At 40.1% G+C, this 27,384-nt stretch overlaps 1 protein-coding gene across 1 annotated transcript in view; it reads left to right on the top strand.

The window, feature by feature from the left end:
- The first annotated feature begins 235 nt into the window (after positions 1–235).
- Positions 236–27,384, top strand: part of ASIC1 (acid sensing ion channel subunit 1) — a 348,048-nt gene continuing 320,899 nt past the window's right edge. The window contains exon 1 of the mRNA XM_058171245.1: positions 236–328. The gene's annotated coding sequence lies outside the window, so the exon portion shown is untranslated. The remainder of the gene's footprint in view (positions 329–27,384) is intronic.

The following is a 27,384-nucleotide window of genomic DNA, read 5'->3' as shown; positions in this document are numbered from 1 at the left end:
TGCAATATCAAAGTTGCCTTATGCTTAATACAACCAAGATGTTATTTTTCCCATCTACTACTTTCTATTCTGTTGTGTGACTCTCCAATATTTCAAGTAAAGCAAAAACAAAAACAAAAAAAAACCAACCCTTCTCATTAGTCACTCCTCTCTTTTTTTGAAACTAGAGATGCCATGAATCTTTTGACTGTGAATTATTTGTAACTCTTATCACTAAACTACAATTTTCTCCACTGGACTCTGAAATCTGCAGAACGTGCAGATACAGGCATGAAAGAGGCACCTTATTTGTCCACAGCAAAGGCAAGATGGCATATCAGCCAAGCAGGTAGGGGATAAAAGTATTGAAGAAACTGATTAAAATGTTGGCATTTTTCTCTATGCTGTAATAATAAAGTGGACGCAAAAGGATTTGAAATTTGAGTTACAACAAAAGATCTATTTTTCTTCGGAATCTCTAATAGCAAAAAACAGCCTTTGTGTATATATACTGTATATCTTTCCAGGAACCATTTTCCATTATCTTTTGCTATGGCAAAATGTATTTATATTGTCATTAAGTCAGCCAATTCCCGGCTCCATACATTAATTAACTAATGTCTCAGTTTAATTACTCAATCACTTTCAGTGATGCTAAATTGCGCTTAGGTTTTTTAATTTTAATTTTGTGATTCAAAATAGCTTGCCATTTATTATCCTCCTTCAGGAAAAGAGACCTCCTTAATGGAAGTAGGTATGTACAGATCATGGCTGGATTTACATAGCACATTCTGTCCTAATACAATGTATATGTTTATGACTTTGAGCACAAAGTAATTTTTGGCTTCTAGTATAGTGTAATATTTGAACCCAGACATTGCAGCCTATTCCTCAAATCACAATTGACAGACAAAGCCTATAGTCTGTTTACCTGTATAAACTTTCAATGAGAACGCAGGTTGAAACCAAATTTACATTCAGTTTTGGATGCGTTCACCTAAATAAACTTTGGATGTGTTGGCCCTAGTTTTTCCTCTCCACGCATGCATGTCAAATACCTAATTACTACCGTAGTAAACAGCAGGACTCATTCAAACTAGCAGACAGTCTACAGCAGGTTAATAGAACATTCAAAATCACAAAGATATCCCCAAATCCCAAAGTCTGCACCTCTGACCTTGTTCAGAATTAACACCCTTGCCGAGTGGCTTTTGGCAAGATGGGCAGCAAATAAATGTAATAAATAAATAGCCTGTAGAAATGCAGGTATTTACACGAACTGCAGAATATTCAGTTCTGCAAATGGCAAGACTGTGGCTCAACAGGCTAATGCAGTCTGTTATTAACACAGCTGCCTGCAATTACAATTACTGCAGGCTTGAGTCCCACCAGGCCCAAGGTTGACTCAGCCTTCCATCCTTTATAAGGTAGGTAAAATGAGGACCCAGATTGTTGGGGGGGCAATACAAGTTGACTTTGTATATAATATACAAATAGAATGAGACTATTGCCTTACACAATGTAAGCTGCCCTGAGTCTTCGGCGAAGGGCGGGATATAAATTCAAATAAAAAAAACCCAGCAAATTGTGTGCTTTACAAAGAAGTGAGACACAATAGATAGTAAAATACACCTGTTATCAAAAGACCCCAATAAAAAACCAAAGAGGAAACCACAAGCAAAAAAATCTTACTTTAAGATTCAGAGGTTTATTTCATGAGCAATTTGGAACACGAACAGCTATCATAGCAATGCAATTTCATGACAAAAGCTTACACTATTAAACCCTTGCAATGGGGTCCAATGATACATGGCAAGTCCTACAAGGACTGCTATTGGGCAAAGGACACCATTCTCATCTCAAGCCACATTTCTTGTACCTTCTTTTTTACTGACATACGCATTCCATAGTTTCACTTCAGTGTTCTTTCTTACATTCTTACTGACAGTCACTCTCTGCAAACACCCGTGTACATCTCAAACCTCTCTCCATCAGCTATTTTCAGTTCCCTAATTCTCACAGTTTCAATGTTCTGGTGCCAAATGTATCTCAAAACCACGTACTTTGCGAAATCACATTTCACAGCAACAGCTCAGCAGGATTACAAATAGTTCTGATGCACTTTGAAATCTTTCTGTCTAAAGTTTGGCTCATGTAGCTTTTTTAGGGCCTGCTATCCTTCTGAGACGTTTGGACTCTGGTAGTCCAGTAGGCTATTTGTCCATTTCTCACACACCATTCTGAAATCAAATTTCTTATTTGCAAATAAATAAGGAATATTTATTTAGAAATGCCATTATACTGTTTGTTAAAGTTGGTGGAACTTTTTTTTTTTTTGGCTTCTGGACAAAATTTCCTCCAACAAGTAAAATCAGTACAGCATGTACTAGACTTTAGATAGTGACATTCCAAGTCTTTGCCTTTTAAAGGTCACAGCATAAATCCTTCAGCCGATTCCTAAAATAATGATTTGCAGTCACCAATAATTTGCATAGAGTGATCATAAGCCCCTCCCCCCTTTATATATTCAGGTGCGCAATTCAAAAAAGTTCAGGGGGTGAGATTTATTGATTTTAAATATAGAGCCATTGCCTACTATGCTAAGCGTCCCAGATGGTGTATGAAATTAATAAATACATTTTAAAATCAATTAAAATGCAATTAGATACAAATACAGACAATGCAACAATAAGCAAAACAATGATCAGACCGCCAAAAATAACAGCCAGATCGGGCTGGTTTGTTAAAATAATAGGCACACTGTTATTTATTATGAATAAGCTGAAAAATACTGAACAGTTGCTCTATCTAATAGTCTTGCCATCAGCTTTTTCCTTATGCTTTTCATCTGTCATCACGTGACTCTTTTGACTTTCTTATCTGTCAGAGCACCAGTTTGTTTTTTCACTCGGCTGTTATCTCTTATTCTTCTGCTAACATATCCCTCCCTTCAAAATACTGTCACTTTCCATAGTTCTGAATCTCAAAGCTAAAAGATGCTTGCAGATTCTTGAAGCAAGGCAAGAGACAAACATTAGGATTTATGATCAGAACTAGCTACAGTTATTTCATATTTGGTGCTGATTTTGACTTGTGATAAAAAGTACAGGCTGTGAGATCACATGCTTCAGCTTACCGAGGAGCTTACAGTATCTCACTTGGAATGAACTTCTTACTTCTGTATGAATTCTCATGATGTCATTGAGTGGACTTGCAAGAACCAATTTTCCCTCTAGTTCTTAGTGTTCCTTATTACAAGCCCCAGTGAAGAGTTTATAAGGATATTCCCACTGTCTCTAAGTTGTGGGAAGACAAAGCTCAAGTATATTTTTCCAGCCAAGTTTCCCTTCCTTTTTTAACCCCTTCCATCATAAAGTGTCTCTCGGCCACGGCTGGTTTAGCTAACCTGAACTTTTTCGGTTCCTGACTTTCTTTGCCAAGGCTGCCTGGCTCACTCTTGGCATTCTCATTGGCTCTGAGCACCTTCAGCTTCTCTGTACTTCTTTCTTTTTCTTGTTCTCTATCTTACTTAAAATATATACAGATGTTAACTCACACTCAGGTTATGGTCTTCAAAATCTAGAATCAATATTCATCTGAGTGTACTTGCTGCAGAGACTTCTGGAAGGGCAAACACTCTGCTAATAGTTTGGGTCTTCTCTCTTAGGATATAAAATTTAAATAATCAACCATATGATTGCAGTTGTTATTTGCTGGCATTTTTTAATGTGCTGATAAATAACATTGCAAATGTTAATATAATATAACAACAGAGTTGGAAGGGACCTTGGAGGCCTTCTAGTCCAATCCCCTGCCCAGGCAGGAAACCCTACACCATCTCAGTCAGATGGTTATCCAACATTTTCTTAAAAATTTCCAGTGTTGGAGCATTCACAACTTCTGCAGGCAAATCGTTCCACTTATTAATTGTTCTAACTGTCAGGAAATTTCTCCTCAGTTCTAAGTTGCTTCTTTCTTTGATCAGTTTCCACCCATTGCTTCTTGTTCTACCCTCAGGTGCTTTGGAGAACAGCCCGACTCCCTCTTCTTTGTGGCAACCCCTGAGATATTGGAACACTGCTATCATGTCTCTCCTAGTCCTTCTTTTTATTAAACTAGACATACCCAGTTCCTGCAACCGTTCTTCTTATGTTTTAGTCTTCAGTCCCCTAATCATCTTTGTTGCTCTTCTCTGCACTCTTTCTAGAGTCTCAACATCTTTCTCAGTCTTTAACAAATAAGTGTTCCGTAACATTAGATCCTACTATTGTGCATTAACCTAGGACATTACAGGGGTTGTCTGGAAGATCCTAGATCAGGGGTGTCAAACTCAAGGCCCATGGGCCACATCCAGCCCATGGGGTGCTTAGATCTGCCCTGTGGGGCTGCCCTGGAAACAGTGCAGGACGGCCCGCGGTGCCTCTGGCAGTGAAAATAGAGCTCAGGAGGGTCGCGCTGCGACAGCCTCCTGCAACCCTCTGCCAGCGCTGAGCTCTGTTTTTGCTGGCAGAGCACTCAGGCCACCACAGGTCCGACACAAGTGACGTCGAGATGGCCACACTCACCCTGGCCCCGAAGTCAAACACAACCCTGATGTGGCCTTCAATAAAATGGAGTTTGACACCCCTGTCCTAGATCATTAAATGATCACATTCATTAAGTGAATGTGATTACTTTTTTAATGCTAAAATTAAGTCATAAAGCATGATTTATAAGCCACTTTTTCTAAGCCAAAATAAATCAAACCCTATTATGTTTTAGTGCAATTGTATGAAAGATCATATGCTGAATCCAGATTTCATCTCTAATTTTATTGGTGGTTAGGTGTTTGCTGCTAGGAGTCCAGTTGATATGAGGCTCTGATTGGCAGCTGATATGTTGCTAGGAGGGAAGTTTATTTATTTATTATTTTTATTTATTTATTTTATTTTGTCACAACAATATATGTAGGTATCATACAAAAAGATTATGTAGTAAATAAACACATATATGAGTAAATATAAGAAAGTATAAGCATATATATAGGAAGAAGAAAAGAAAAACAATAGGACAGGAACGGTAGGCACGTTTGTGCTCTTATGCACGCCCCTTATGGTCCTCTTAGGAATGGGGTGAGGTCAATAGTAGAAAGTTTTTGGATAAAACTTTTAGGATTATGGGAAGAGACCACAGAGTCAGGTAAAGTATTCCAAGCACTGATGATTCTGTTACAGAAGTCATATTTTCTGCAATCTAGATTAAAGCGGTTGAATGTTAGTTGAATGGTTAGACCAGGGGTCTGCAAACTTGGCTCTTTTAAGACTTGTGGACTTCAACTCCGCAAACTGGCTTCAAAGCTGGCTGAGGAACTCTGGGAGTTGAAGTCCACAAGTCTTAAAAGAGCCAAGTTTGCAGACCCCTGGGTTAGACCATTTTCAGGGACCAAGGGGAGTGGCTGAATCCTGTGGAACAGCAGCTTCCGAGGCCTCCTCTAAGGTTGATAGTGGCATCTATAATTGGTGAAGATTGTGAAATGAAAAGCTTCCAAGCCTGGAGGTATATGGTCTGAAACTGGAAGTTAAAGCAATGGGGGAGAAAAAGATAGGATCATTTCAGTTCTGATGGACAGGTGGACAGATGGCAGGACATGGAGGCAGGCTCTGCTCGGGGAAGGCTGATTTGACACATTACACTTATTCAGTCTTCTAGCCCCCTGCACTTTTTCCAGGTACAGAGGAAAGAGAGAATGGACTGGAGGGACTGGAGGAAAATCTACTACCAAGGCAATGGCCAGGCAAGAGGGCCCTACACCAGGGCCAAGAAAATAATGAGAGGAAACATTTCAGATAAGCTTTACTATAAAAGTACTACTGACTTTCTATCAGCCCTTCACAATAGCCCAGACAAGGAAATTGACTTTTAAGATTACAATAATAGGACTGGGGTGGGGAGGTGTTCCCATGGGGGTTTCAGCCTTGCATCAGCCAGAACCAGTGGTGGGTTTCAAATTTTTTTACTACCGGTTCTGTGGGTGTGGCTTGGTGGGCGTGGCTTGGTGGACGTGGCAGGGGAAGGATACTATAAAATCTCCATTCCCACCCCACTCCAGGGGAAGGTTACTGCAAAATCCCTATTTCCTCCCGATTAGGTGGGACTTGGGAGATAGAGAATAGATGGGGGTGGGGCGAGTCAGAATTTCCACTACCGGTTCTCCAGAGCTGGTCAGAACTTGCTGAAACCCACCTCTGGGCAGAACCCTAGGGCTGGAGGAGTGGGGTGGTATTGGCATGCAGGAGATTTGAATGACCCTGTTGTTTGCAAGTAACTCAATGTAAAAATTTGTAAAGATAGGCTTTAGGGAAGATGTGGACATTGTTACTGCTCTTGCTATAGTGACCTACCACTATACATTTCTCTCTATCTTTCTTGATCTCTTGGCAACTTTTGATATATATTACATTGGGAAATGAGATTCAAACGGCAAATACAGTCCATAACTATATGCAAAGCGAATAACTTTAAGGTTTAAAAAAAAATCCAGTACACAGCAACAGCTAAGGTAGCAAAAATGATTGGAGAAGAAAATCATATGGTAAGGTGGACATTGAATCAATAGGTCAAATAACTGTGCAGCTGCTGTGGAAAAGGCAAGTTCTGTATTGGGGTTCAATAGAAAAATATTTTTAAATCAAATTGGCAATATCATAACAGCTCGGTGATGTGACCACAGTTGGAATGTTGCATATAATTTTGGTCTGCATCTCAAAAAAGAACATTGCAGATCTTTTAGACAGAAAATCTCTAAGTGGTAACAAATATAACAGAGGGGTGGAGATGGGGATTAATCTAGAAAAAGGAGTGATATAATAGTGATTTATAAAGTTTTATCAAGTGTAGGAAAGAAGAGAAGTTTTATTCCCTAGAACTTGGATTTATCCATTGGAGCTGAACAGATACATAGAAAGAATATTGATGATACATACTTTTAATCTATAGAAGTGTGTGTGTGTGTGTGTGTGTGTGTGTGTGTGTGTGTGTGTGTGTAGGTCTTGGCATTTTTGGGTCTTGAGAGGCATTTTTGAGTCTTGGTTGAGAGTATCTTAGCGACATTTCGAGGAGGTCTCACTCATCATACTTCGTGCTTCTAGGAGCAATGTGTGATCGTAGCTGTTTCTTCCTTTTAACTGCTAGTGGGGGTTTGAACTGATTGGTTGGGAGCTTGGCTGTGTTCTGATAGGGTGGAGGTGTGTTCTGATTGGTTGGGGGTTTGGCTGTGCTCTGATTGGATGGTGGGGTTGGCTGTGCTCTGATTGGCTGGGGGGGTGTTCTGTTTGGGTGGGGGGGCTTGGTTGTGCTCAGGTTAGTCTGAGTTGCAGGGGGATTTGAGTTGGTGAGCTGCATTGCTGTTGTTTGGCTTCGCGTTCGTGGTCGTGCTACATCTTCATGGTGCGTGTCAGTCTGTTGCATGTATGGATTGGAGGGGTTTGAAATGGCTAATGATACAGCTGCAGTCTGGCTTCTGGTCCGTGGTCGTGCTTCATCATCGGTCTGGGTTTGAGTCTGCTTTCCACGTGGATGTGTGGTGGTGACATGCTGTGTGGCACCCATGAGTGTGGGTCTTGCATCATTCTTCGTGTTAGGGACTCGTTTGTCGATGAGGGCGGGTTTCCAAATGGCTGGTAGGCGGGAGGTATCATCTCATTTATTCATGCTGTGTGGGCGTTTTTCTATCTCAGTGGGTTCTCTGATTATTCTGTTGTTAAAGTGTTCAGTTTTGGCGATAGTTCTGGTATTTTTAAAGTCAATTTTATGTCCTGTGGCTTTAAGGTGTTGGACCAGGGAAGAAGTTGATTCTTCTTTTCCGACTGAGTTCTTATGTTCTTCAATGCGTGCACTTATTCTTCTGTTAGTTTGTCCGATGTATGTGGTGCTACAGGCAGTGCATGGGATTTCATATACTCCTTGATTTTCTAACTCAATTTTTTCTTTGGGGTTTCTTAGGATGGTGGATATTTTTCGGTTTGTGCAGAATGCTGTCTTGATGTTTTGTTTGTGGAGGATCTTGCTGATTCTGTCTGTGGTGCCTTTTATATATGGGAGGAGGGCTTTGCCATTTTCTTGTTCTCTGTCTTGGATTTTAGTGGGGGTTTCTTTATGGATTAGTTTGGTAATCTTATTTCTTTGGAATCCATTGGATGTTAGTACGTTAGTAAGAGTGTGTAGTTCAGTTTTTAGGTGTTGTGTTGGCTACGGAGTTGATCTGTGCTGGGTGGTGGTGTGCGAGTGTGTGCAGATAGCGGTTTGTGTGTGTTTTCTTTTTTCTTTTATTTATTTATTTATTTATTTATTTATTTTATTTGCATTTATATCCCGCCTTTCTCCGAAGACTCAGGGCGGCTTACACTATGTCAAGCAATAGTCTTCATCCATTTCTATATTATATTCAAAGTCAACTTATTGCCCCCAACAATCTGGGTCCTCATTTTACCTACCTTATAAAGGATGGAAGGCTGAGTCAACCTTGGGCCTGGTGGGACTTGAACCTGCAGTAATTGCAAGCAGCTGCTGTTAATAATAGACTGTTAATAACTGTTAATAACAGTCTATCTACAGATTGTTAATAACAGACTGTCTTAGCAGTCTGAGCCACTCAAAACCCAGAGTTTTCTTCTGGTAGATGGTGTGTCCTAGGGAGCCACTGGATTTTCTGTAGACTAAGACATCCAGGAATAACCCGAATAACCAAAGACCTACATACAAACACCCGCGAAAACCTCAGAAAACATATATATATATATATATATATATATATATATATATATATATATATATATAGAGAGAGAGAGAGAGAGAGAGAGAGAGAGAGAGAGAGAGAGAGAGAGAGAGAGAGAGAGAGAGAGAGAGAGACTTGGACTTTAACAAAGGGATTAGGCAAATTAATGGAGGATAATGCTTATCATCATCAACTAATCATGATAATTATATACCTCCCTGATACAGTAAGCTTCTCAATTCCACAAGAACACAAGCAGGAGGAAGTTTGTTGCATTCAGGTTGCCCTTGAACTGGCAATTGTAGGAGAAAAATGCTCGTCTATGTAGGCTTTTGATCTGATCCAACTTAGCTCCTCTTATAATCTGGCAATTAACCCTGGGTTTGAGATGTGGAGGTGGAAGAAGAGAAATAAGATAGTATGCCATACAACAAGCAAATATACTTTTATTTATTTGAAGTATTTCTGTATCATTCCTCATAAAGTATTTCTAAGGCAACTTATAATCAAATTGAAAAACAAAACACTAAGTTAAAATGATTAATTAAAAATAACACTTGTCAAAACATGTATCTTAATTTGGGTGAGAGGAAAAGAAACCTTGTTTAAGGTTGCAAAGAGGTACCTTCAAGCGTAATTTAACTATGTCACAGTAGGTGTTCCTTGAATATTAAATGCATATCTTATATAACATATAATGCAACATGTTTTTGAGAGCCTCACTTCCCTGGTGATATTAGCTGCCTGTTTCCCTTTCTATTAGCTCTATTAGAGCTCATAGTTAGTGTCAGTGCAATGGTTGTTTTCAACGTCCATGTTTCTATTTCCATGCTGGCTGATTGACTGATTAGATGCTATCATGTTATTTTTGACTCCTAGCAATCACGCAGATAGATTTTCTCCATGAAAATCTATCCCTCATCTGGTCTTTCAACCCTATTTTCATTGCCATTGTAAACGAGTCTATTCACTTTGCGGCTTGCTGGTCATCCTTCCTTTCACCTTTCCCAGCACTAGATTTCTTTCCAGAAAGGTAGATCCCAACATACCAGTAGCATGTCTGAAGTAGGATTATTTTAGTTGGTCATTTGTATCTTAAATAACAACTCCAGATTGATGAGTCATGGGTTTGTTTTCTTGGCGGTCCACAGTATTCTCTGGAGCAGGGGTCTCCAACCTTGGCAACTTTAAGCCTGGTGGATTTCAACTCCCAGAATTCCCCAGCCAGCTTTGCTGGCTGGGGGATTCTGGGAGTTGAAGTCCACCAGGCTTAAAGTTGCCAAGGCTGGAGACCTCTGCTCTGGAGTCTTCTCCAACATCAGTGTTTCAAAGGCATAATTGGTCTTCTTATCCTGCTTCTTCAATGTCCAATTTTTGCTGCCATTGTGTGTCAAAGGAAATAGAGTGTTTGTAGAATTCTGATCGTTATAGATGTAGACACATCATGGCATTTGAATATCTTTTTCCAAGGCCTTCATAGCTGTTCCAGTAAATTCTACTGGAACTAGAGGCATTAGATGTTGCTAAGAAACAAAAGAAATCAAAGACTACAGAGGCTTCGGATTGCCCCACTGAGGTCACAAGTCTTTTCTCCCCATGGAGCAAAAGGTACTTCCAACTACTCTGCCCCCCAGAAAATCTAACCAGGCTGTTTTTACCATCTATCCCGCCTCCTGCATGCGCTCTGACAGGTTCTTGATCAGTTGGGTGGAAGTTGTTCCATTTTGGATCTGCGAGCCACCTTGGTGAAGCCTTTTATCTCTGTTTTCTTCTCGAGTCAGAATTATAGTAAGCAGCTTTTTAGCTATTTTTTAAAAAATGAAAAACACAAAGTGATGATCATCCTGGCTTCTGAATCTGTACTTCAATACCAATCTGAATTTGTGGTTTCATCTCTGTTGCAATTGATGCTCCCTTCTGCCTACAGTATTTGGTGCTACCTGTTAATCTTTGCATGCCTATTTGCTACTAAAATCAGAAAAGCAAGTGATTTTTTTCTCCCCTTGGTCAACAAACAAATTGTATGTCAGTAAGCAAATTAAAGTCTAGCCTTTTTAGTTTTTTACTAATCTTGCTCATTTGCTAATTTGCCACCCATCCATTTAACTGAAATCCATGCAAATATTGTTTTTGAAAAGTCACTCGTCATCTAACAGTCAGGCAGACACACCACGAAGCAGAACAGTATTATACTGGCCATATTTCAAAAGAAAGTTGGAAGCAATTTAACTCTGGCTAAGTAACAATCATTAACTTCAATAGAAAGAAAAATTGGCAAGGAGGACAGGAAACATTGCAGCCAAACAACTCAACCACTTTTTATTTTGCAAATGCAAAATAAAAATTTGAAATAAAAGAGATATACTTTAGACGCTAAAGAATACAGGAACGCACCAGTACAAAACGCAGTGCAATGAATCTAATATTATGGACAGTTCATACACACCAGGCATGGGTGCAGAATTATAGGTAGCTCTACTTTGATAAGGCCTAGCAAATAAGATAGGCATTAAAATACCAGAAGGAAGGCAGAGTTGTGGGAATTTTTTTTACAAGTGAATGTACCCACAACTAAAAAGAAATTAGAACAGAGAACCAAACCTGTACAGACTCTCCCCACTGCTGTCAGCTTTGGAAGCCATACTAGGCCAGAGGCTTCCCATGTGTGGGAAATTAGGAGAGGTTTTTTGGTAGAAGGGGCCATTAGACATAATAGCATTCTTCCTGCCAGTCAAGGTCAATGACGTGTCCCACTCCTCCTCTGACAGCCGGGTCTGGGAAGTCTGTATCAAGCATGGCCACGAAGCCTCTGCAGCTTTGCCAAATTCCTGTCAGAGTTCTCAGGGCAGGCAGGAATCCAAGGTGTGACTTCAGCAACCAGATGAGACTTTGCCTGACTCAAGGAATGCCAAAAAGCAGATCCTTTATATAGGCCATGGGGTGTGGCTCCATGACTCAGCACTTATCCAGGCCTGCCCCTCCCTTCTTTTTGCTGACGTCGCCTCTCCATTCTCCGGAAGCGGGGATCTGTCCACTGTGTCTTTTCGTCCTCCTGCTCAGCTGCTGGCAATTCTAGCTCGTGGCTGGCTTCGTACTCACACGCTGTAGGGAGGTTTGTTTTCTCAGTCTGTCCGGGCATGGTGCCAGGGCTGGGGGCTGGAGGCATGCCAGGCCATTCTTCTTCACTATCAGTCTCTGGCTCAGATAGCAGGAGATGGGAGGGGCCTGGCTGAGGAGAGGAGGGCGGGCGAGGCACAACAGTCAGGCCGAGCCTACATCTGGAGAAGGAGTGGCCGGAATGATGTCTCGAGATGGGACGGTTGAAGATTGGAGCATGTGATCAGCAGAGGGGTCATGAGGGTGGGGATTTTGGAGTTTGTCTTACTGAGGAAAAACCCAGATCCCCAGATCTGGAGTTTATCCAGTTGTGCCAGTTTACCTATGTTAGTAAAAGAACTTTGAAAGATGTTTGCTTCAGAGTCCTTTCTGCAGGAGGGGATTTTCTGGAACGCTGACACCTGCCCACTTTTGTCCCTCAAAAATAGAGAGTTTGCTTTGTACTCATCCCAGCCCTCATTCTTATTCATGTTGGATATGTGCTTTTATACTGGCAAGTCATGCAGTAAGTACTGTCCTGATAATGAACTTTTCAAATTTATGTGGATAGGTATCAAAAGAAAAGATAACATGGGAAGTTTACCTCACGCTTCAGTTTATTCTACCTCACCTACTAGTTTGTTTCCTGCCACAGTCTCTGCCTTCCCAAGGCTCTCTGTAGGCCAGCCAAAAGAATTCTGCACCTCCATTTACTCTTATTTCTTCCAAGCACCTTCCTCAGGGGTGGTATTCGCTTACTTTCCCTACCGTTTGGCAATTGTGAGAGCACGCCCCGTCCGCACATGCTCCCTGTCCATGCATGTGCCCGGCCTTCTATACATGTGCTTTGCTGGCATGCGTGCCTTCCACACATGTGCCTGGCCTCAAAAATGTGCCTAAATAGGATGGCATAGAGCTGGGGCTGGCGGGGCAGGCCCAGCCGCGATTTCCGCTACCAGTTCTGGTGAACTGATCCAAACCGGTTGAATACCACCTCTCACCACCCCGTATAACTGGAGAAGAATAAGGCTGATTAATCTGGACTGCAAAATGCCCGGTGGAATCAAAGAGATACAGGAAGCGCTATTGCCACCCAATGATTGTCTGAATTTTTGCCACCCAGATGTGTTACTTCTCTGAAACAGAAGCCGTCCAAATGCTAAATCTTTGAGTTGTCTGACACAAGACCAAGTATCTGATCGCCCCGCCTGAAAATGTGCATTATACAGGGGAAATATATCCATTGCTCTGTTTCAGGAGTTGGCAACGTTTCCAGGGCTATCATGAACTCTTGTAAAATGGCCCAGAAATAGGATTTTTAAAAATTTATTTGCACTTATTTGATTTCTATAGCTACCCATCTCAACAAGTGACTCTGGGCAGCATACTTCATAAAATATGAAAACTTTTAAATTAGTACAAAATAAATATATATGGTACCATGAAAAACTGTTATGAATATTAATACCACCAGGAAACTGGGTCCTTAACATATTTGGGACTCAGCCTGGCCATACAAGCCTTCACTGCCTTACAAAAGGCCAACAGAGCTGGGATCGTCCTGATATCTGAAGTGAAAATATTCAAATAAATTTTGGTAATTTATCCAGAGATTCCATGCAATATTTTAGCTAACTCCCAAAGTGTAGGCCATTTTTTAAAAACAAATTAAATTACTTTAAATTTAATTTGAAGACTATAGGGCTGTATGCCGCCATCTGCTGCTTTCATTTGTCCTGCAGAAACCTGCCTCGTCCCCAGTCAGACTACCTGCCCTTCTACACAGCATGGTTTATTGCAACCTTTCTCAGCTTGGTGCCCTCCTATTGTGTTATATTACAAGTCCTATAATTAAGGGCATCCATCACATTTGGAGACACCTGCATGAAATGGCAATGGTTTTCCAGACCTTTGACAAAGGCCTTTTCCTTGTTCTTTAGCCTTTTATGCTACAGATTTATAGAACCCAACTGGCAGTTCTACCTGGACCCTTGTGATCCAGTTCTTTTAAGCTGGGAAAAGCAAAATTATGCCTCCTTTTACCCTTTGGAGGAGATGCAAGATTTACTTTCAGAGTCCTTCTTCCAACAAGCTACATTTTGCCCATTCCCAGTTGGATCTTTGGATCTTGAGCCTTTGGATGTCAACCAGAAGTGAGGCAGAAATCCTGCATTTGTTCTTTATGCTCTGTGCTTTCCTTCTTTCCTCAAAGGATTATTAGTTGATTAATTAATTGCACGCCAGCTGGGTGGATGCTGCAAATTCTCAGCAGAGGAAATGAAACTCCAGCCCTCATTGCTGGGTGCAGTTGTCTGCTAGTGGGTCCTGCCTACTTCGGCCGTTGGGGAAATCAAACAGCCCCTTCTCCCAAGGTGTAATTGCATTTCCTCACCTTGAATGCAGTTGAGGCACTGGCATGCTGTTTAATTGGTATTGCTCCAAATTATCATCAGCTACGCTAATTGATGGTAGCAGTAAAACACTGTGTTGACGGGAAGCAGCATCAGCATCAGCAAACAACTCTAAGAGACACCTCCCCCTTTCAAATGTGCAATTTTCCTTATTTCCAATTTTTTATGGATTCTTTAAGCTAGCCTGACTAGCTTTTCCCAACCATGTGCCATCCAGATGTTTTGCAGAAACAATTCTCTTAATATCCAGGATCTCACCCTATTACTGTTTTATTATTATTTATGTTTGACTATTGTATTTTTAGGAAAAGCAACTTTAAAGGTTGGGTATCAGACCAAAACATGATTTCTCATAGGCCTGAGATTGTAGGATTGTAGGGTATTCACCTCTGGGTGAGTAATTTATCACTTTCCCCACATTCCACATTCCTTTTTATAATTGCTTTTATATTTCTATATTAAGATAATTTTTCAAAACATTCCACTTTTAAAAAAAAAAAATGAGACTCCCATTCAGTATACTATATCCAGACTAATGTTGTATGCAATATTTATAAGCTGACAGAAATGCTAAACCTTGCAAAATTGGGGTGGGGGGTGTTTGCTCTGAGGATTTATTCTTACAGTTCCTACAGGATTCATTTGAATGACCTCTCTTAAATTTTAAAATTAAAATTTTGGAAGTTTAGATATATTGATTTGGTTTTAGTATTAGTTTTACTAATTAATTTCTACTTTCTAATGATTGTGTATTTATTTGATATTCTGGTCTAAGATTATACATCTTTTTATCTGTCCTATACATATTAATTTAGGAATAAGTGCATTGAGAAATCTGACTGTACATTGATAAAATTGTTCAGAACATTATGGTTTTTATCCAGTAAAGATTCTTTTCCCTAAAACACACTCACATCCACACAAATGGTGTACCAAACGTCAGGCCCCATAAACAATGTATTATATAAATTACGTTAAATACAGTTGCCATTTTCCTCTAAATACTTTCTTACCTGATGGATGACCTTTGCACATTCCTAAGTATAGTAACATTTTCACTGAAAAGAAATATTAATTAACAAAATTAATACAGCAAATTTTGATTGGCCTGTGAGGCCTGACTTTTGGTATACCATTTGTGTGTGTCTCTCTCTTCTGCAACTATGAGACCTCATGGTTAAAAAAGAGAACACATCTGCACACTGATTTGCATATTAATTTGTCTAGCATTTGTATTATTTGCATATTAATTTGGCTAACATTTTAGTCACTTGTCCCAACAACCTCAGCCTATACCTTTAGCTAGGTTTTACCATTTGCTGCTTTCAAACATTTGTAATGTTAATTTTTTAAAAATCCTATTTATTCCACTTATGTAACAAGTAATTTATCTCAAGCTAGGTTGGGAGTCTGAAACAAAGGAGGCAAGAAGAGAATTAGACAAAAAGAGAGCATGGAATTAAAAGTGAAAATTTTATTTCTTAGTTAAGACTTTGTCTACATCATCTGTCAGTAGAAATTTGAATAGAACTAGGAAGTGGTGGGTTGCCCCTTTGATACGGTATCATAATTCAGTTTAAAGTGACTCCAAATAACGAGGTAGAAGGCAGATAATAAGGGGGCAGACTTGCATTTTGGGGAGAAGTATAGAAAAGAGCCACTTATAAATTAAAAAAACAATGTAGATCAGGGTTGAGGACAAACCAGCCTCAAGGTTAGGTCTGGCTGACCTCCTTATTGCCAATAAGGGGTTGAGGGTCTTTCCCTGTCCGTGTCATGTAATTCATTATTCATGACTGTTAATGCATCTTTTCTATCTCCTATATAATCTGTTATCAATTTACTGTCAGGGCTTTCAATCAGTTTGGGTGGGAACTCAACTCTCTCTCTTACAAGGCATTTTAATCCTTTTTGTAGACTTTAGTTCAGCATTCAATACCATCATTCCAGACATTCTTCTAACTAAGCTAAACCAGCTACAGGTACCGGAACAGACTTGTAAGTGGATCACAAGCTTCCTAACAAACAGGAAGCAGCAGGTGAAGCTAAGCAAGATCACATCAAATACCTGTACAATTAGCACAGGGGCCCCCCAAGGCTGTGTGCTCTCCCCACTTCTCTTCTCTCTGTATACCAATGACTGCATCTCCAATGATCCATTTGTTAAGCTACTGAAGTTCGCAGATGACACAACAGTGATTGGTCTCATTCGAGACAATGACGAATCCGCATATAGACGAGAGGTCGAACGACTAGCCTTGTGGTGCAACCAAAACAATCTGGAACTGAACACACTCAAAACCGTAGAAATGGTGGTAGACTTTAGGAAAAACCCTTCCATACTTCCACCTCTCACAATACTTGACAACACAGTATCAACAGTAGAAACCTTCAAATTTCTGGGTTCTATCATATCGCAAGATCTCAAATGGACAGCTAACATCAAAAACATCATTAAAAAGGACAACAAAGAATGTTCTTTCTGCGCCAACTCAGTAAGCTCAAACTGCCCAAGGAGCTGCTGATCCAATTCTACAGAGGAATTATTGAGTCTGTCATTTGCACCTCTATAACTGTCTGGTTCGGTTCTGCAACCCAACAAGAAAAACACAGACTTCAGAGCATAATTAGAACTGCAGAAAAAATAATTGCTACCAACTTGCCTTCCATTGAGGACCTGTATACTGCACGAATCAAGAAGAGGGCCGTGAAAATATTTGCAGATCCCTCGCATCCTGGACATAAACTGTTTCAACTCCTACCCTCAAAACGACGCTATAGAGCACTGCACACCAGAACAACTAGACACAAGAACAGTTTTTTCCCCGAAGGCCATCACTCTGCTAAACAAATAATTCCCTCAACACTGTCAGACTATTTACTGAATCTGCACTACTATTAATCGTTTCATAGTTCCCATCACCAATCTCTTTCCACTTATGACTGTATGACTATAACTTGTTGCTGGCAATCCTTATGATTTATATTGATATATTGATCATCAATTGTGTTGTAAATGTACCTTGATGAACGTATCTTTTCTTTTATGTACACTGAGAGCATATGCACCAAGACAAATTCCTTGTGTGTCCAATCACACTTGGCCAATAAAATTCTATTCTATTCTATTCTTATAATAAAGAAATGTGGTTTTAGATCTCTGTTGTTTCAGTTTATATTATAGCAAATCATTACTTTTTCAGACTATCGCAAAGATCAACCTCTATAACCTTTATATAGCTTATGCACTAAAGCGCTGTGTAAATGCCCACAAAGAGTCTATTTAAAAAACCCTCTCTTAGTCTTTTTCTGTTGTGCCCATATTTCTCATTAGCGCGAGCCTTTTTAGTAGAGTTGGATTATTCAGCAAATATATGTGGAAAATCTTTACATAACTGGTAATTTTTTTTTCAGCTTTTCAATTTCCCCCCCTCCCCTAACTCTATCTCCTTCCCAATCATAAATACAAAATTTCACAATGAAATTACTTGAAGATGAGGCTGTTTATTTGGATAAAAAAAAGCCATTTGCTAGCATAGCTGGAAAAAATATAGCAAAAAGGGGAGGGGGAAATTTGGAAAAGAAAACCATCTTCAGCTTTGCATGCCTGGCATCATATTTGAGTTTCCCAGAATGTTACATTATTAATTAGAAGGAAGCTGTGGTAAAATAAGACTAAAATATTTTATATATTCAATTCTTTAGCATCACTACTTGATTTAACCTCTGCATGCCTTGTCAATTCCTTTTAAAAATGGTTGGTTTGTTTTAATGCCACAATCTATGGCTTTGATTTGAGGTTGCTTATATTTGCAAAAAAGTTTTGTATAAATATATATTGATCATTGCCCTATCTTCCATTTTCTTGCTGCCTCTTTGGTTCTTGTTTCCAGTGGCTGGGTTTATACATCACATTAACAGCAAGCTATAATGACAACATTCCATCCTTGACTAAGTTTGTCATTAATTGCATTGAGAACTCGTTATTTTTAGCATGCTATATAAACCAAGTTTATTTGTTTGGGCATATATCAGTGCAGCAATTATGATTGTGAATCACTCTTTCACTAACTCCTCCAATGTAATCTGTTTTGCCTTGGCTTGTTGTGTGAACATAGCCGGTTGTAGATTAAATAAACCATGGATAAACAAGTCATAGCTCATTGCAATGGACAGACCAAGTCAGTGCATTGAATTTTAGATTGTAGGGGTATTGGAGCAGGATTCTCTGCTGTTGCGTTCTGTAAAATATCATGCAGGTAGAAACTTAAATACTTGCAGTGAAAATCACTTTTCCTAAATTGTCCTCTCACAACACAGATCCATGGTTTTGCTATGGAACCTGCCTGTTTTGCTTTGATTCCATCAAATTCTAAAGCTTCTGAGAATTAAGGAAGGAAGCATGAAGCTATCATAATAGCAGCAGTAGGATGGTGACACAGTGTGCACTTGCAGAAGTAGACAAATGCAGCACCATTTTCTGTCTCATTCATTAGAGATGCTGTGAGTGGAAGCAGGAAACAGAGCTGGGGTGCCCACAGTCTGGAAAAGGGAGATGATCTGCTTGATATTGAAGTGCCCCACTCCCCCAGCTTAAAATCTTACAGTAGACCAAACTGGATTTTTCTCAGTGCTTGATAAATTAATCACTCTGCTAAACAAATAATTCTCTCAACATTGTTGAACTATTACTAAATCTGCACTACTATTAATCTTCTCATCGTTCCCATCACCCATCTCCTTCCACTTATGACTGTATAGTATATTAATTTTGTTGCTTGTATCCTTACGATTTATATTGATATTGATTGTTTCCTGATTGCTAATTTGTACCCTCTGACTATCATTGTTGCACCTTAGAACTCGTTATGAACGCATCTTTTCTTTTATGTACACTGAGAGTACATGCACCAAGACAAATTCCTTGTGTGTCCAATCACACTTGGCCAATAAAAAATTCTATTCTATTCTATTCTATTCTATTCTATTCTATTCTATTCTATTCTATTCTATTCTATTCTATTCTATTCTATTCTATTCTAATACATCTAAAGCAGTACCCCTGATAGCATCAACAGATTTGTAGGAAAACAGACAGAAACATTACAAGGCTGATGACAAAATGGTATTTACAGAGCAAAAATCCAGGCTCATCACCCAGATGAGATTCAAGACTTTTGAAACCGAGAGCAGACAGAAATTTGTTGCGTTTTGAAGAAAGTCTGGGGCAATGTGTTGTAGTTTTACATTGCCTCATTATAGGAATTATCAAATGGTGATAATTACATTTTTAAAGAACTGTTGGAAGGAAAAGCCATCTGGTTCCATTCCAAGGTGGGAGAAAGAGACTGGAAACATGGAGGCTGATGGGAAAGAAAGGTTTATTGATGAAGCAGAACCACCAAGCATATGTGATTCTGGGCAGCTGACAAAATGGTTGAATGAGTGGATGGATTTTTATAGGTTTCTGTGACTTTGGAGTTTGGACTGCTCTGGGGGTGGTGCAATGAAGGGGCTTCAGTGGTGGGTTGTCCCCGGTTCGCACTGGTTCTATAAAACTGGTAGTAAAACCGGCGGGAGGCTCTGTCCACTGACCCAAATGTCATCAGAAGTGATCTGCATGCGCGCGGGCACAATACGAACCGATAGTAAAGATAAGTAGAACCCATCCCTGAGGGGCTTGTGTTCTGAAAGGGTGTTGGGAAGTTCCTCTTGTGGCGAATGGCTTTCCTCCTTTGTTGGATCTTGGATGAGGGGCTGCTTTCTAATCCTACCATTCTGCCTTTGTTAGCTGGAGTTTCAAAATATCCTGTCTTGAATGGATTACCAAATCTGCATTTCTAAAAACTGGCTGTCTCAGTTTCTGCTTGGGGGCAAGGAAACTGAGGTTGGTTTCTGTCTCACTTAAGAACATATATCTCCCTTTAGGGAAATATAATATTCTGCCTTTTTTAATATTTCCCAAAATATTTCATTCTTCTGAGAGTGGGTTGGGCCGCTTCCCACAGAAGAAAACAGCAATTGTCAAATGACAAAAATATAAAGAGGTTGTAGCTCAGCAGTTAGTGGTCTGTACCACTGGTGGGATGCTGCCGGTTTAACAACCAATTTGGTGAGCACACACTTTGTGCAAGCACATGCACTTTGCATGCTTAAGGTGCTTATGTGCAGCGCTGAAAATGGAGCATTTAGAAGCTCAGTTGCTTACCTTCCAAGTCAGCAACAGTACGTAGAACAGCAAGGTGGGGAATCAGCTTTGCCACGCAATTGAGATGAGCTACAAAGCAGGAAATAAAGGGCAGGATAGAGAGGGGGTGGGGCCAACTGATTGTCGGCGCTACCGGTTTGCCCGAATCTGTCTGAATGGCTGAATACCACCTCTGGTCTGTACCCAAAAATTTAGAAGCAGAAACAAGACTGGAATTCTGGAGAGCTACTCCCAGTGAAAGGAATGAACATCTGGAGTTTCTCATCTGCTATGTATATAAATAGTCCTCAACCTACAACCACAACGGGGACCAGAATTTCCATTGCTAAGCAAGGCAATTAAGTGAGTCACGCCCAATTTTACAATCTTTCTTGCCATGGTTGTTAAGCTAATCACTGCAGTTAAGCGAATCACACGGTCATTAAGAGAATTTGGCTCCCCCATTGACTTTGCTTGTCAGAAACCAGCTGAGACAGCTGCAGATGGTGATCACATGACCCCACGATACAGTGACTGTTGTAAATGCGTACCAGTTTCCAAGCGCCTGAATTTTAATCATGTGATCATGGGGATACTAATGGGCATGTCACTTTTTTCAGTGCCATTATAATTTCAAACAGTCACTAAAGAAATGGCTATATGTTGAGGATTACCTGTATTTATTTTGGATGTTTTTATTGTTCTTATTGCTTTAAAACAAAGACATTTTAAAACAATAACAATAAAAACATTCAAAATAAATACAGGTAATCCTCAACGTACTTTGATTGTAATTTTTTTTTCAAAAAAAAAATATTTATTGAATTTCCAAAAGTTAAAATACACAATACAAAAAAAAACACAATACACAAAAGCAAAAAATATATAAAGCAAACAAAGACAAACACATCAAAATTACATTACACATAACAGCTTTTCTTATATGGGTATCTCTATCCTATTTAACCTCTATATACAGATTCTACTTCTAAGTATCTTAAACTAACATTCTTATTTAGATTATCTTAACCTCTATTCAGAATTCAGTCTCATGACAAAAATTTTATGCTTACTGTCCAGCCAGGAATACCATCTATTCCATATCTGATAGTACTCAGTATCTTCCCTCTCCTTCATTTCCATTGATAATCTATCCATTTCTGCACATTCATATATACTTTTATTATAATTTGATCTGGTGGGATATCTGGATGTTTCCAATTCTGTGCTATCAAGATTCTACATGCCATCAATATGTGTAATATGATATATTGTATATTTTTTTCCATTTTCCCTTCCAGAATGCCCAATTTTTTGAATTGTAAACCGCCTATTATCATTGACTCAGATGGGCAGCTATAGAAATGGAGTAAATAAATAATAATAGCTAACAGGGCAATTTAGCTTAAAGTTTCCAAAGCTTCAAAACCCTTCCTATGCACCACAAATGCTCATGACACGTCACCTATCAAAAGGAATTGGAAGTTCTTACAGTCTGGGCCAGGAGGAAGCAGGTGGTGAAGTATAACAAGGTGAAGAAAATTATGGCCATCCCAGAATTGAGAACACTGCAGTCATTGTCTGACAGCAATTTCGCCTGAGAGAAACAAGATGGATGGACACCAAAGAGGTAACTAATTGGAGCTGTAACAGACCAGCCTCTGTGCCTCTTTAAGCAAACTTTATTCTTTGGAAAGAAAGTAGAGCACTTGGAATGAAGGAAATGTGATTTAGGAAGGAGGGGAAAGGCAGCAATTAAGTTTTGTGAGCTGTGGTTAAAATCTGACCCTCCAGTGTAAGTTATTTGTTTTACTATTGTATGCTGGAACAAAGCCAATTATAGTTTGTTAAATCAACCACATATTAAATCAACCATGGTTTATTTATTTAACCAATTTATATAGCCACCCATCTCAAATATACTACTCTGGATGGCTGAGGAACAATTTGAAACAGTGCAAAAACTACAGTTTAAAAACAATTATAGTATTTAAAAAAAATCATAAAAATCCATACAACAAAATCAATCACAGAGGTCATCTCACATCCATCAATAATACTCAGTACATCCAACGCACAAGCGTCCCCCCACTCCTGGGTGCTCAGGTGAAAGGCAAAATCGTATTTTCATGGCTTTACAAAAAAAAAAAAAAAAACCAGCAAGGTTGGGACCAATCTGATCTCAGGGGACTGACATAACAAAGGGTGAACTAAGATAGAACTATAACCTATAGTTTATTATAATGCTATAAAAAAAGCTGGCTGAGGAACTCTGGGAGTTGAAGTCCACAAGCCTTAAAGTTACTAAGGTCGAAGACCCCTGCTGTAGAAGGACATGTCCAAATCCCCTAGAAAACCTGTGCCAGCTGGATCAGGCAAAAATGGAGAGATAAAGTCTCTGTTCATTCAGATGTCCTTGCGATTAACAGCATGTTTTTACTGTGTGATACAGGCAGTCCTTGACTTACAATCACAACTGAGCCCATAATTTCCATTACTAACCAAGACAGTTAAATGGGTTTTGTCCCATTTTACGACCTTTCTTGCCACAGTTGTTAAGTGAATCACTGCAGTTGTTAAGTTGGCAATGCAGTTGTTAAGTGAATATAGTTTCCCTGTTCACTTCGCTTGTCAGAGGGCTGCAAAAGGTGATCACATGACCATGGGACACTGCAGCTGTTATAAATACAGACCAGTTGCCAAGCATTTGAGTTTTTGATCACGGGAATGCTGCCATGTTCGTGAGGGAGCAAAATGGTCATAAAGTCACTTTTTTCAGTGTCACTGTAACTTTGAATGGCCGCTAAACGAATGATTGCAAACTGAGGACCCACCTGTATAAGAAAATAAGTGACCGTGCATTGGGGAATGTACCAAATTTATAATTTTTTAACAAAGAGAGCCCAAGCAGCTCAAACGGAAAACAAAATTAGCAGAGACATCCCTCATGCACGTCACCTTGAGCTCTCCCCGAAAAGCCAGAATAGTCGTTCAACCATCCTAACCTACTAGAACATGGGTGTCAAACTCAATTGTGTCATGTGACATATTGTGATGTGTCACAACATTTTTTGCCTTTGTGGAGCTGGGTGGGTGTGGCCTGTGCATGACGCATCCAGCCCGTGGGCCGCCAGTTTAACAAGCCTATATTAGAGGGAAAGTTGAGATGGTAGAGATGATCCTGGTCTGCAGTCCACTGCATTGGGACCTGCAGTATTTATTTTATTTTATTTTATTTTATTTATTTATTTATTTTATTTGTCAAACATGTGCAAGATAGCAGGTATAGGTATAAACATAAACATAAACAAAGGAAGTAAGTACAGATAAATGGGGACAGTTATACAGGGATGGTAGGCACGCTGGTGTGCTTATGCACGCCCCCTTTACGGACCTCTTAGGAATGGGGTGAGGTCCACGGTAGACAGTTTGAGGTTGAAGCTGTGAGGGTTTGAGGCTGTAACAACGGAGTCGGGTAGAGCATTCCAGGCACTGACCACTCTGTTGCTGAAGTCATATTTTCTGCAATCGAGTTTGGAGCAGTTTACCTTGAGTTTGGATTGATTGTTTGCCTGTGTATTATTGTGGTTGAAGCTGAAGAAGTCATTGACAGGTAAGACATTGTAGCAGACAATTTTGTGTACTATGCTTAGATCAGACTGCAGGTAGCGCAGTTCCAGATAGTCCAAGCCCAGAATTTCAAGTCTGGTGGCTTAAGGCATTCTATTGTGAGTAGACGAGTGGAGTATTCCTCTCGTGAAATACCTCTGAACCCACTCAATCGTGTTAATGTCCGATAAACAGTGTGGATTCCAGGCAGATGAGCTGTATTCAAGAATTGGTCTGGCAAAGGTTTTGTATGCCCCAGTTAGCAATACAATGTTAACGGAGAAGAAGCTTTGCAAGATTAGATTAACAATTCTTAATGCTTGTTTGGCAATGCTGTTACAGTGAGCTCTGGGGCTTAGATCATTCGAGATGAGTACTCCTAGGTCCTTGAGAAAATGAGGGTTGTCTACAAGATCATTTCCGCCCAACTTGTATTTGGTCTTCTGATTTATTTATTTTTTGCCAATGTGTAGGGCAGAGCATTTATTAGTTGAGATTTGGAGTTGCCAAATGCCCGACCATTCTGACACATAGTCAGGGTCGCTTTGCAGGGCAGCAGCATTGTCAGTGGTGTTAAATAATTTTACATCATCAGCAAAGAGGCCACAACTGCTTTTAATATGATCGCATAGGTCAGGGGTCTGCAAACTTGGCTCTTCTAAGACTCGTGGACTTCAACTCCCAGAATTCTGTGAGTTGAAGTCCACGAGTCTTAAAAGAGCCAAGTTTGCAGTCCCCTGGCATAGGTCACTGATGTAAAGCAGAAAGAGTGTGGGTCCTAAAACTCTGCCTTGGGGGACACCACTGTTAGCAAGATTGGGCCCTCCCTACTTTAACTATTTGTTGCCTGTTGGACAGGAAAGCGGCTATACGCTCATGCGGGGATCCGGAAATGCCGTTCCAAAGCCCTCTAGCCAAGCTGCTTGTCTCCTCACATTTGTCTCTCATTTTTTTCCTCTTTGAAGAGGCCCAGGTGCCTGTACTAAGAGGCAATTGGTCTGTGCTCTCTATAGCTAATATTCCGACACCTCCAGGCACAGCAGCTATTTAATTACTGACACAATGGCCCCTTCATGAAATCCAATCCTACCGAGAGCAACTTGGTATTTAATGATGACTGCTGGGCTGGGCTGCAACTTGACAAGGAAGTGAGAGCAAAACAAAATGGCTTGCCCTTCCCAGGGGGAAGCAGATGTGGGGGGGGGAGATTTATTCTAATGAATTGCAGTCAGTTGGGACCAGTTCACTACCACTGTGATTACCTCGAGCTCATGGGAGGATGTTGTGTTTGACTAGGCTGGAATGCCTGACTTTTTTTCCACAGATGCCTTAGCTCTTGTGCAGAGTCCATTTGTCACAGCAAGGGCTCCACACTGGCCTGGTTTTTTGCAATACCTTGAATTGAAACTAGACAACCACATTCTAGAGCAGGGATCTCCAACCTTGGCAACTTTAAGACTTGTGGACTTCAACTCCCAAAATTCCTCAGCCAGTTTTGCTGGCTGAGGGATTCTGGGAGTTGAAGTCCACAAGTCTTAAAGTTGACAAGGTTGGAAACCCCTGCTCTAGATTTACGCAGCCAGGTTGCAGCTAGGATTACAACATGCTAAGTCATGTTTTCTTTAACTATGGCAGTTTCAATAAATTACAGTTTGCTGCATTCAGATAACACTGTAAGCTATAAAAATGATTTACGAGGCAAAATGATATTTTGACTTACAATACGGAGTGATGAAAGCCCACAATTTTCAAGTTTCCTTTTCTCCATCCTACAAGGCCTGGTTTGTTTACCTGCTTGTTTCCTGAAATAAAGCTACATTATTGCAAAAAGAGAGAGAGAGAGAGAGAAAGAAAGAAAATCCCAGGGCATCTAAAGAATGAACAAAAAATAAAATACAATATATTCTTTAAAACAGTCCCCTTTATACGTGACAGCCAAGATATAATAAGATAGCAGAATTTAGGGAGGTGGGGAAATGAAGCCAAGGATAGGACCAGCTAGTGAATATTACAAGAAGGCTGGGAAATTAAAAATATTCTGCTTGCCATCAAAAGCATATCAAATTGATTAGCCATAGGCCAGTAAAATTTACTTTTCACCAAGCAGTTCAGGAAATATCTACTTAAGAAGATTGTTGCGTTGGAATCATGTCTTTGTTTGCTCCAACTACACCTTAGTTATGTCGGAATTTAACCTTGCCCTGAACTTTATGAGATGAGTGAGATCTGGAGATAGCCTTTGGAGTAAAACCAAATCTTAGTAAGATTCATGAATAAGTAGAGTGGACGATGTTCTGCTTGCTAAAGAAGCAATGGTGAGATTCAGCCAGTTCACACCTATTTGGGAGAACCGGTTGTTAACTTTCTAAGCAGTTTGGAGAACTGGTTGTTGGAATAAATCTCCCCCACACACACTTTACAGGGCTAATCCTGTAAGGAAGGCAGGAAGGAAACATTCTGCTGTTTCTAGCCTAATCTTTATTGCCCTGCTTACAGAAACTACCTGTCTGGTTAACCTTCATTACAGTATAACAGCTAAGGCGGAGCGCCCATCGACATGAGTGATATTGAGTTGGCTACGCCCACACAGTCATATGACCACCGAGCCATGCCTACCCAGCTGGTCATTAGGGCAGAGAACCGATTGTTAAATTATTTGAATCCCTCCACTGTATAGAAGTGCAGATTCCTGATTGCTTCATGGATACATCCATGTCAGGCACAAAAGACTAGGACCACATGGTTCAATTAAAATGATTTGTTCTTAAACAGCCTATTATGCACAGGAATTTCCTCAACTAATGGTTAGCACCTTCTTGGATTTAGATGATAGTCTGGGGAATTCAAGGGTGTGCTTATGACTACGTAGGAATTCTAGATTGATCCCTCTTTTAACTCTGCCCTCAGGTTTTGCCTTCTCCTACAATATAGGGGTTTTGCCAATAGGACATAGGTAGCCTGCCCTCCTTTAGGCTTCCCAATATAGTCAATGGCACTAGTGTTCCCTTATGGTCTTTTGCCCAAGTGCTAATCAGGTTTATTCCTTCTGAATTAAGATACGTTAGCCAGATGCTGCTGCCATGTACTGAGATTGAATTCAGTGACTGGGGAATTCTTCAGCTCACTTAGAAACAGCCCAGCTTGGAACCAAGATGATTTTCTGCCAGTTGTAATAGAAAATACTGAATTAGATGACCATATGAGGCCGATCTTCCTGTCTTGCTTGCCATGTCACAAAGGTGTTTTACTAGCTAATTTTAAAGGATGTGTCCTAATGACCATCCTTCCTTCTCATGCCCTGCCTGCCATCTTTAGTTATTCCAGGTTGGACGTGACATTTTTCTTCTTTC

This window comes from Ahaetulla prasina, chromosome 2, assembly GCF_028640845.1.
Source record: "Ahaetulla prasina isolate Xishuangbanna chromosome 2, ASM2864084v1, whole genome shotgun sequence".
In the NCBI taxonomy this organism is placed as follows: domain Eukaryota; kingdom Metazoa; phylum Chordata; class Lepidosauria; order Squamata; family Colubridae; genus Ahaetulla; species Ahaetulla prasina.
The sequence above is the reverse complement of the archived record's forward strand: the minus strand, read 5'-3'. Positions and strand labels throughout refer to the sequence as shown.